Genomic DNA, 12,261 nt, shown 5'->3' with positions numbered 1-12,261 from the left:
ATGCTAATCAGATTCGTTTCCACTGAGCCATGATGGGAACTCCTGAGGTATGTTTATCATGGCAGTAAAATAGGAAATTCATACTTTATCTACCAGGTGTTTGGCTTAAATTGTAGGTTTTACATGTACTTTTCTATAAATGGTATATAGATTTTCACTGTACTTTGTCCCAGACTGTGCATATAGTTGCATTGTGGGTAAAAATACAAACTAGTATAACCTGTAGGGGGAAAGCTGGCAGTATCTATCAAAATGGGGAGACACTGCTTTGGGGAAGATCCCCAGTGTTCTCCTTACTTGCTGCAAGTAATTAATCCTTCCTTTTTTGGAAAAAACATCTGTCAAAATTATAAATGTGTGCTCTCTGGCTTAGGAATTCCACTTCTGGGAATTGTACAGATTAACATATACAACTGCAAAATAAAATGTCCACAACACAATTTCAAAGTAACAATTGAATACAACACATGTCCCTCAATAAGGGGAAGTTAAATAAATGAGGTACGTCAATATAATGAAACATCGTGCAGCTGGAAAAGAAGACGTGGATGTTCTCTATGAACTAATGTGGCAGGATTTTTGATATTCATTTTTAAATGTAAGAGCAAGCTATGGAAAAGAGAGGGAGAAAATAAGACTCTGGATTCATATTTGCATATTTGCTTGTAAAACAGAAAGATTGGAAAAGATGAATAGAAATGAGTACTTGTGGTTATTTGGGGATGGGCGCTAGATTATGGCATGTTACTTTTTCAAATTCATGAATGTATAACCTGTTAAAAACATAGGTATGTGTTTTTCATTTTCATTAAAAAATTTTTTTCTCTTTTTTTTAGGGCTGCACCCTAAATATATGGAAGTTCCCAGGCTAGGGGTCAAACTGGAGTGGTAGCTGCCTGTCTACACCACAGCCACAGCAATGCCAGAACCGAGCCATGTCTGTGACACACACCACAGCTCACGGCCACACCAGATCCTTAACTCTCTGAGCGAGGCCAGGGATTGAAAACATTTCCTCGTGGATACTAGTCGGGTTTGTTACCACTGAGCCACAACGGGAACTCTTCGTTTTAATTTTTAAAATAAAATAAGTATTATTTAATTTTTCTAAAAGTTAGTTAATAAAATATTTTCCATTTTTATTTCTCAAAGAAAAACAAAATATATAAAAAGGAGTTCCTGCTGTGGCTCAGCAGGAAGAAATCGGACCACTATCCATGAGGACGTGGGTTTGATCCCTGGCAATGTAACCCAGAATCCAGCATTGCTGTGGCTATGGCTAGGCCAGCGGCTACAGCTCCAATTGGACCCCCAGCGTGGGAACTTCCATATGCCGCAGGTGCGGCCCTGTGAAGACATATGTATTTGATAAAAGAAAACTGATTTGCAAAATGTGGTTTGAGCCCTGGAACTCTCTCATTCAATGAAATGAGCACCTAGGCAATCCAAGGCCGGGGGCTCTGTCACCGGAGAGGAATCTGTCCTCACCCAGGTCCCATGCAGGGCAGGGGCTCCTGGGTGCACCACGACGGACTGCAATGCACACTTGCTCTGCCCCTCAGTCCTGGGACCCTCCTCCCTGGTGTCCTGCCTCCCTGTCTCCCTTCAACATCCCCTCAACCGTCTCCCAATCCCGGGCTCTTACCGTCTCTTCAAGAGGCCAGAAGAGGGGCCTCTGAGCAGCTTCTCCCAAACCCAGGGCCCGTTAGCCTCTTGGAATGTGGTGGGGTTGGGTGCGGGGGTTAAAAGCTCTGAGAACACAGGCGTCTCCTTCATTGGGTTCTTCTGCAGCTGCCTGAATATCGGAATAAATTCCTCACATAGATGAGACGCTGCTCTGGGGGGTTCTCAAAGCCTCTTCACCATCTTTTTGACTGAGAACACACACTCAGAGTGTAGGAGAAACTGTCCCACTAAAAAGGTAGAAAGGAGAGACCCCGGCCATGACGACTGAGCAAAGGCCAGCCAACTGCCCCTACCCCACCCCACACACACATCTGCTTCTGTGAACTTGCTTCCGCATCGACGACCTTGCCTGACGTCACTCCGTCCGACCAGCCAAGCACCGACCCGGAAGAGGTCGCCCATAAAACCCCTGTGAAACGCTTCTTGGGGGCTCAGACTCCGGGGGCTCAGACTTGGGGGCTCTCCTCTGAGCCCGCCGGTGTAATAAGCCTGAGTTCTCCACTTCTCCGAGGGCTCGTGTGGTTTCTCGCCGGGTGAAAGAGCTGATCCGCTGCAGCCACAGAGCTGCTGGAGCTGGTGCACTACAGCCACAGGGCTGTTGCCAGAGCTGATAGGCTGCGGCTGAGGGGCTACTGGGCAGCTGCCATAACAAGAGAACTCCCTGTTTCCGTGAAAACCATTGTTGGAGGGAGATGACCACTTCTGTTTGGCACCCATGCGCCCAGCAGGGCCTGGAGGCCTAGAGGGAAGCGGTGGAGCAGGACTGTGTGGGGGAGTGTCCAGCTACTACTCCTGGCAGCTCCCAGCCCACGCCTCTGGGGGAATTCATGCCCCTTCCAGGGCAGAGGCTGCTGGGAGCAGCACAGAAGGAGCCACTAAGGCCCAGAAACTCAGGACAATAACCAGTTTCTCCAAGGCATGCTCATCCCCTCTTCCCTTGGACTCGGAGCAGCACTGGGGGTGGGGGTGGGGAGGAGGAGCACGTTGGTCTGACGAATTTCTTTCTACTCAAGGACCTGTGCATTTGCTTGCTCTGAGGGGGTCGGGGGATCAAGCCTCCTCGATCAAATGTCTTAAAAAAGAAGTTAGAATTTTATTTGTTTATTTTTTTGAGAAGTTAGAATTTTAATGGGGATGGGGGTGGAAAGGGTTGTTCCCATTGCTCTAGATGAGAGTAACAATGGTGGGGCTTCTTATGCTGTTGAACACATTTAAATATTATATGTTTTATTCTACATTCGGTTTGCTGTTTTCTCTCTAGTTTGTCACATCCATCTTTTTTTTTTTTTTTTGTCTTTTTAGGGCTGCACTCTTGGCACATGGAGGTCTCCAGGCTATGGGTCTAGTCGGAGCTGTAGCTGCTGCCCTACACCACAGCCACAGCAATGCTGGATCCGAGCTGCATCTTCAACCTACACCACAGCTCACAGCAACGGTGGATCCTTAACCCACTGAGCAAGGCCAGGGATCGAACCCAAGTCCTCATGCATACTAGTCAGGTTTGTTAACTGCTGAGCCATGATGATGGGAACTCCACATCAGTTTTAACGGTTTTAACATCTGAAAGAGGGATGAAGGGCAGGCCTTTAGCAGACTCCAGTCTCTTGTCTGCTCAGGGGGAACTGAGTGCAGGGATGTAGAAAGGCGTGGGTGCAGGACTTGGCATTTGTCTTCACTCACAAAGCTCCTGCTTCTCAAACTCCAGCTTCTAGGCTGTTGCCTTTGGTGAGAGACCAAATACGCAGCCAGTGACCAGACTACACAGAAGAATAGAACTCTGACCCACAATCAGCAGCAAGCAGCCAGGAAAACCGGCTCATTGTCTACAATAAGCAGCCCAGAAAGCCCGCTTGCTTTCTGTGAGTCAGACTTGCAGAAAGTCAGGCTGTATCTCTAGTAACTGAACCAGGAAGCCAACCGGTGACCCCTGTAACAACTGACCCCAAATGGCCAGGAATTAATAATAACCGACAGCTTCCCTAATCTTTTTCCAATTAGGACCAACCTGATAAAGCTAAATATGCACTTCTAACCAATCACATAGGATGCTGTGCTTGTAGTCTGTCTGCCACAACTTCCCCAAGCCAACCGCCTCCAATCAGGGCACATGAGAAGCCTTCTTTTTCTACCATAAAACTTTCCCCTTTGCATCGCAAGCAAGATGGTGGTCGGCTCCCTTGCCATAGCAATATCTGACTACATAGCCTTTGCCTGTTTCACATTTGGGTGGCTTTTGTTTATTTCCATGATTGCCATAGTTTTTTAAATCTCCCTAATTCTCATATCTAACTCAAAGGCAACCCTTGAATGCTAAGAATGATTACTCAAAATATTTGTGTCTTTATTCTTTACTTAACACACTTAAATGCTTTTTAATTTTCTGAGGACGAGTAATAAGGATTAAAAGTATCTAAATAAAAGGAATCTGGGAGTGTATTTACCTGTGTATGTATTTTGATTCTTATAAAATAGTTCCTTGTAAAACTTTATGTATGTTTTCTTGACAATATCTCAGTCTATTAGATATTGAATTTATAGAAATTTTGAAAGGAGGGCCACACTTGAGGTAAAAACACTGGCTTGTCGATCAATTAACCTCTCTTTCATTTAAAGATTGTTTGCAGCAGCTGAAAGCAATCCTGGCACACTTGCAGTTTCCAGTTTCACCAGAGGATGGTGCCCATACTTCTCATGATAGGCTTTCCTAAGTGGCTTTGGGATCCTCTCAAATGGAATCCGAGAGACATTTTAGACCGGTTACTTAAACTGTTAACCAAATTAGGGTTTTTATTATTAATTCAGTTTTATTTATAGTTAAAATGAGTATAAGTGTATAAGATCCTTCAGAACAATTTATGCCAAAGCATTAAGCAGCCTGAAATGAATGGAAAGCTACTTATTTCCTGTAATTGTACTCACACTTCATATTTAATTTATACAACTTTCAAAAACTAGTTTCTACAAGTCAGATCTTTCAAAATTCCCATTTGCTTGCCATCTGCTGCAAGCCATTTGTAGACCAGCCATTTAATATGAAAATTTGCTCAGAAGCTGTAGTCTTTAATGCCTATACTAGCTCATCAGGTGCTGCCTCTTGTTTGGCTGCTCCTAAGCTGGAGGCAGAGTGCAAGTCGCTTGTCTGTCTTCTCAGCTTTCCTGATGGAGCTGAGCCAAAGGTATGGTCAGTTTCTTGTCTGCTCCTCCTTGACTCCCCTCATTTATCCATTGCAGTCCTCTGAACAAGAGCGGTCATAATGCTTCCTCCTTAAATTCTATATCCTGGAGACACAAGGGCTGTCTGGAGGTAGTAGAATGCTTTGCTCAGAAATTGCTTCTCTTTTGGAAGCTGACTTCAAACTCAAAAGCAACCACAATCAACTCACATAAACTCTTTAACATTAGGGTGTTTTTTTTTTTTTGTCTTTTTTAGGGCCGCACCCATGGTATATGTAGTTTCCCAGGCTAGGGGTCTAATCAGAGCTACAGCTGCCGGCCTATGCCACAGCCACGCCAGAGCCAAGCCATATCTGTGACCTACACCACAGCTCACAGCAGTGCCAGATCCTTAACCCACTGAGCACAGCCAGGGGTCGAAGCCGAAACCTCATGGTTCCTAGTCAGATTTGTTTCCACTGGGCCACGAGGGGAACTCCTCTTCAACATAAGTTGAATCTGTACATGGGAGGTCTTGATGTGACATGAGGTGGGAATAGAGAATTTATTATTATTATCATTATTACTTGCTTTTTAGGGCTATACCCGCGGCATATGGAAGTTCCCAGGCTAAGGGTCCAATCGGAGCTACAGCTGCCAGGCTACGCCACAGCCACAGCAATGCAGCAATGCTGGATTCTTAACCTGCTGAGCGAGGCCACAGATCAAACCCACATCCTCATGGATACTAATCAGGTTTGTTAACCCCTGACCCAACTAAGGGAACTCCCTGGAATAGGGAATTTATGAAGTAAGGATGTCATATACGTTTACAATTCCTTATCTGAAATTCTTAGGGCCAGATGTGCTTTGCAATTCAGAATGTTTCAAATTTATAAAGTGAAAACGGTGTATGTACTGCATATTATATAATACTCCAGAAGATCCAGGGCAACTCCCCGTAATCAAAACATTAGTATTTCTGCGGAGAAACATGAATGTTCACATTAAATAGGATGAAGACTAAATGCACTCATGTCAGGTCAGGGCAGGTTTTGTCTCCAAATGAGCCTTTCAGCCTTTGGTTATAGGAGGTTTTTGAATTTAGCGAATGCAGCTTAAGTAATGTGGAAATGTATTAGGTGCTTTCCATGCACTATTTCATTTAATCCTCACAGATGTCCTATGTTAACTATAAGGGTATAAGATATGGGGAACCTGAGGGTCAAAGTGGTGAAGTAACTCTCCCCAGGTCACACAGCAGACCCAACATTCAAACCTTGGCCTGACTCCAAACTCTCCCACACTGCTGGTGGGAATGTAAACTGGGGGAGCCAATTACATACTGGAGAACAACATGGAGTTTCCTTAAAAGACTGAAAACAGGAGTTCCTGCTCTGGCGCAGGGGTTAATGATCCAGATTGTCTCCGTGGAGGTACCTGCTTGATCCCTGGCCCCTGGCCCAGTGCAGTGAGTTAAGAATCTGGCGTTACTTCAGCTGTGGTATAGGTCATAGCTCCATCTGGGATCAATCCCTGGCCTGGGACCTTCCGAATGCCTCAGGAGTGGCCGAGAAAGAAAAAGAAAAAAAAAAAAAACTAAACTAAAAACAGGGTTACCATGTGATCCAGCAATCCCCATCCAGGGCATAATATCTAATTTAAAAAGGAACACACTCCCTAGGAATTTCCTGTTGTGAACTCAGGCTTAGTGATAACGAACCCGACTAGTATCCATGAGGATTCGGGTATGATCCCTGGCCTTGCTCAGTGGGTTAAGGATCCAGCGTTGCTGTGGTGTAGGCCGGCAGCTGTAGCTCAGATTCAACACCTAGACTAGAACCTTCTATAGAAGTTTAGGGCTGCATAGAGCCTGAGGCCCTAAAAACAAAACAAAGCAAAGCAAAACAAACATGCATCCTAGTGTTCATAGCGGCACTATTTACAATACCAAGACATGGATGCAACCTAAATGTTTATTGGCAGATGAATGGATAAAGAAGATGTGGTATATACACAATGGAATATTACTCTGTCATAAGAAGAATGAAATAATGCCATTTGCATCAATGTGGGTGAATCTAGAGGTTATCATACTAAGAGAAGTAAGCCAGAGAAAGACAAATGTCATATGATATCATTTATACGTGAAATCTCAAAAAAAATAAGATACAAATGAACTTCTTTACAAAACAGAAAGAGACCCACAGACTAAGAAAACAAACTTATGGTTACCAAAGGGGAAAGGAGTGAGGGATGGATAAATTACGCGGTTGGGAGTAACATATACACACTACTATATATAAAATCGATAACCAGCAAAGGCCTACTGTAGAGCACGGGGAACTATACACAATATTTTTTAATAACCTATAAGGGAGAAGAATCTGAAAAAGTGCGTGTGTGTGTGTGTGTAAATTACTTTGCTCTACACTGGAAAGTCATACCACATTGTAAATAAGCTATAATTCAATAAAAAAATGAATAAAGTTATAAAAAGGACCCGTTAAAAACACCCCCCCCAAAAAAACCTGACCTTGGTCTGACTCCAAAAGGCAGAATGTTACATTGCCTCCAACATTTACTAAAAATGCTAAATATTCTAAAATACTAAAAACACTGTGACTTCCCTGTCAATTTGGGTTTTTTTCACCCATAGTTTGCACTATTCTTTATTTTCCTTGGGGTGCACGGCAGGGAATAGGATGGCACAGTGAATAATTCCACCACGATGGATGGAGATAAAGCCCCTTCCAGACTTGCCTGGCTGTAGTGTTAAAGGTAAACAGTCAACCCAAACCGCAAGAAAAAAAGAGAAAAAAGAAAACAGTCAACACTGCGAAGATCAGATTTTTCCAGTGGTTAGAGACTCCTATTGTGCCCTTGGTCCACACAGCTAATCAGCCTTGACGTTGTCTACTATATAATCCAGCAACTAACTAATGTCTCACACCTTCTTTTGCAAATTCTGCACCAGCCTGGCCTCCCATAAAGGGATTCTGTTTCTTTGAATAGGGACTTCAGAAGTCACTTGGCTTAATAAAGTTGTCAGCTGTCCAAAGGAGGAAACATTGGCTTTATTCTGTATATTTCCTCAGGCTGGGAATGAATTAAGACAATTGTATTTTAAAATTGTGCTTTCAAGGTAATTCGTGAGCCATGTTTTTTTTTTTTTTTTTTTTTTTTTGCATTCTAATTATCCTTTTTCTCTTTTCCTTTATGTTTTTCCTTCTTCTGAGTTATGATCCCATTTATACTCTAGGAGCTTACTGTATTTTTTTTCTCCGATGTTTCGTTCTTATAATTAAACCAATAGCTTAGCAAGTGCATGAACACAAAACTCTTTTTATGTGCCTGTAAAAATATGACAGTTCACAATAACCTGAAACATTTTAATGGCTTCTTCCAGTGACCTTTTAAGACTTTCAAGATTTGTAAGAAAAATGATTCATCTATAGGTGTTCATATATCTATACGTCATCCTTAAGGTATTAAGAAAATCTTGAGTTATTTTTTATAAAGGTTAATAGCAGATACAGATATTAATGCATTCACACCTATTTTCCCACCTGTCCATAAAATTTACACATAATGAAGTACACAGATCTTAAGTGTTCCATTTCCTAAGTTTTGATAAATACATGCAACTGTGTAACACAAATTTTATCAAGGTAGAACAATCACTCCAGAAAGTTCTTTCATGTATCTTCCCTCCCCTCAGTTTCTCCCACTTCAAACACCTGATTTCTTTTCATCATAGGTGAGTTTTGCTTGTTTTAGAACTTCATATGTATATACATATATGAATTATACAGTGAGTACTCCTGTGTAAGGCTTTTTTTTTCATTCAGCATAATTTTGAGACTCATTCTTGAGTGTGTGTGTCAGTAGTTTCTTAAATATTGCTGAGTAGAATTTCATGTGTTTATCTGTTTTCTTACTGATGGACAACTGGACAGTTTCCAGATTTTGCTATTATGAATAAAGCTGTTATTCATATGCTTTTGTGGACATACGCAGTTAAATAATTAGGAGTGAATTTGTTGGGCCATGGGATAAATTTATAATTTGTTTCTTAAGCTTTTTTAAAAGTGCTTATATATGTGAGTTTCAGTTGCTACACATCCTTGTCAATACTTGCTGCTGTCAAGCTTTTCATTTTTAGCCATCCTGCTGGGTGTGAATTGGTATTTCATTGTGGTTTTGATTTGCATTTCCCTGAAGACTAAGGATGTCGAACACTTTTTTATGTGCTTATTGGCTATTCATATAACTGCCTTTGTGAAGTCCTTTTTAAAAAAATTTTTTTAAATAATAATAATTATTATTATGCTTTTTAGGGCTGCACCTGCAGCATATGGAAGTTCCCAGGCTTGCAGCCAAATTGGACCTACAGCTGCTGGCCTATGCCACAGCTATAGCATCTCGGGATCCCAGCCCTGTCTGGGATAAAATGGTACAGCTAATGATCATCACAGCTAATGGCTACGCAGGATCCTTAACCCACTGAGAGGCCAGGGATTGAACCCACATCCTCACAGATACTAGTTGGGTTCGTTACCACTGAGCTACAATGGGAATTCCTATTAAGACAATTTTTAAAGAGCCGTTTTTGGTTTAAGGAAGGTACAGAGATGTCTCATATATCCTCTGCCCCCACACATGCATAGCCTCCCCCATTATTAGCATCCCCCAACAGAGCGGTACATCTCTTGTAAGATGAGCCTACACTGGCACATCATTATCAGCCAAAGTTCATAGTTAACATTATGGTTCACTTGTGGTGGTGTACATTCCATGGGTTTCAACAAATATCTAATGACATGTATCCATCATAATGATATCATACAAAGTATTTTTACACCCCCCCCCCCAAATTCTCTATGCTCCACTTATTTATCTCTCCCTACTCTTGCACAACCCATGGCAACTACTGATATCCATAGTTTTACCTTTTCCAAAATGTCATATAGTTGGAATAATATCATACAGTTGGAATAATATCATACGTAGCCTTTTTAGTTTTGCTTCTTTCACTCAATAAAACGTACTTAAGGCTCCTCCATGTTTTTCACGGCTCAATAGCTCACTTCTTTTTAGCACTGAATAGTATTCCATTGTCTGGACGTACCACCGTTTATTTATCCATTTACCTACTGAAGAACATCTTGGTTGCTTCTGAGTTCTGGCAATTACGAATAAAGCTGCTATAAAAATCCATGTGCAGGTTTTTGTGTGGACATGTCTTCACTTCTTTTGCGTAAATACCAAGAAGTAGGATTGCTGAATTGTATGGTAAGAGTATGTTTGGTTTTGTAAGAAACTACCAAACTGTCTTCCAAAACAGCTGTACCATTTTATATTTGCAGCAGCTGTTCCTGTTATTCCACATCTTCACCGGCACTGGATGTTGTCAGTGCTTTGGATTTTTGCCATCCTAATAGGTTTTCATTGGTATCACGTTGTTGTTTAATTTGCAATTCCCTAATAACATGAAGCTAAGAACCTTTTCATATGCTTATGTGCCACGTATGTATCTTCTTCTTCTTCTTTTTTTCGTTTTTGGTCTTTTTGCCTTTTCTTGAGCTGCTCCTGCGGCATATGGAGATTCCCAGGCTAGGGGTCGAATCGGAGCTGTAGCCACTGGGCTATACCAGAGCCACAGAAACTCAGGATCCGAACCACGTCTGCAACCTACACCACAGATCACGGCAACGCTGGATCCTTAACCCACTGAGCAAGGGCAGGGATCAAACTCGCAACCTTATGGTTCCTAGTCGGATTCGTTAACCACTGCACCATGACGGGAACTCCAACGTATGTATCTTCTTGGTTGAGGTGTCTGTTCAGATTTTTGGCCATTTTTAAATTGGGTTGTTTTTTCTTTTTTCTTTTCTTTTTTGTCTTTGTAGGGCCACACCTGCAGCATATGGAAGTTTCTAGCATAAGGGTCAAATCGGAGCTACAGCTGCCAGCCCACATGCCACAGCCACAGCCACACCAGATCCGAACCACGTCTGTAACCTACACTACAACTCATGGCAATGCCAGATCCTTTACCCGAAGAGCGGGGCCAGGGATGAAACCCGAATCCTCACGGATACCAGTCAGGTTCGTTATCGCTGAGCCACAACAGGAATTCCCCCGTTGTTCTTTTCCTTATTGTCAAGTTTTAAGAGTTCTTTGTATATTTTGGGTGACAGTCCTGTATCAGATATTTATTTTATGAACAGTTTCTCCCAGTCTGTAGATTTTTCTCTCATTCTCTTGACAGTGTCTTTCACAAAGCAGACACTTTTAATTTTAATGAAGTCCAGCTTATCAATAGTTTTTTCATGGATTATGCCTTTGGTGTTGCATCTAAAAAGTCTTGGTAAAACCCAAGGTCACCCAGATTTTCTCCTATGTTATGTTTTATAGTTTTGTGTTTTATATTTAGGTCTATGACTCATTTTGAGTAAATTTTTGTGAAGAACATAAGGTTTATGTCTAGATTCATTTTTTTTTTGCATGTGGGTAGCCAGTTATTTTAGCACATTTTGCTGTTGTTTTCCACTGTTTTCTTTTAGAATTTTTATTTTTTGGAATTTGGAAATGATATACGGGGTGTAGTTTTTTGTTTGCTTGTTTGTTTTTATGGCCATACCTGCAGTATATGGAAGTTCCTGAGCTAGGGGTAGAATATGAGCTGAAGCTGCTGGCCTATGCCATAGCTACAGCAACACTGAATCTAAGTTGCATCTGCAACCCATGCTGCAGGTTACAGCAACGCTGGATTCTTAACCCACTGAGTGAGGCCAGGGATCAAACCCACATCCTCATGGATACTAGTTGGGTTCCTAATCCACTGAGCCACAAGAGGGATTCCATAGTTTTTTATTTTTTATTTTGGAGCGGAACATTTATGCTATTTGTTGTTCTCTGAATCTCCTAGATCTGTGCTTTGATGACTGTCATTTATGGGGGGAAATTCTTAGACATTATTGTTTCAAATATTTCTTCTGTTTTTTTTCCTGTTTAATCCCCTGGTATTTCTATTATGTGTATGTTACACCTTTTGTAATTGTTTTACAGTTCGTGGATATTCTATTCTTTTTTTCTTTAGCATTTACTTCAAAATCATAGTTATTTTAAATTCCCAGTTTGATAATAGCAACATCATTACCATATCTGAGTTTTGTCTTATGCTTGTTCTGTCTCTTCAAACTGTGTTTTTTTTTTGCCTTTTAGTATGTATTCTAGCTTTTTTCTTTTTGAAATTCAGACATGATGTACTCAGAACTAGTTTCCACGGTGGTTTCTGCTCCAGTAAGTTGTGATTCTCTGTATCTGCCTGTCATCTCTCCAGCTTTGGAGGCAGTGGTTTGCTCTGTGACTTCAATTTTCTGACAGACCTAAATGGAATTGTTGGTTTAGTTTGTT

Source organism: Sus scrofa, chromosome 18, assembly GCF_000003025.6.
Source record: "Sus scrofa isolate TJ Tabasco breed Duroc chromosome 18, Sscrofa11.1, whole genome shotgun sequence".
In the NCBI taxonomy this organism is placed as follows: domain Eukaryota; kingdom Metazoa; phylum Chordata; class Mammalia; order Artiodactyla; family Suidae; genus Sus; species Sus scrofa.
The sequence above is the reverse complement of the archived record's forward strand: the minus strand, read 5'-3'. Positions refer to the sequence as shown.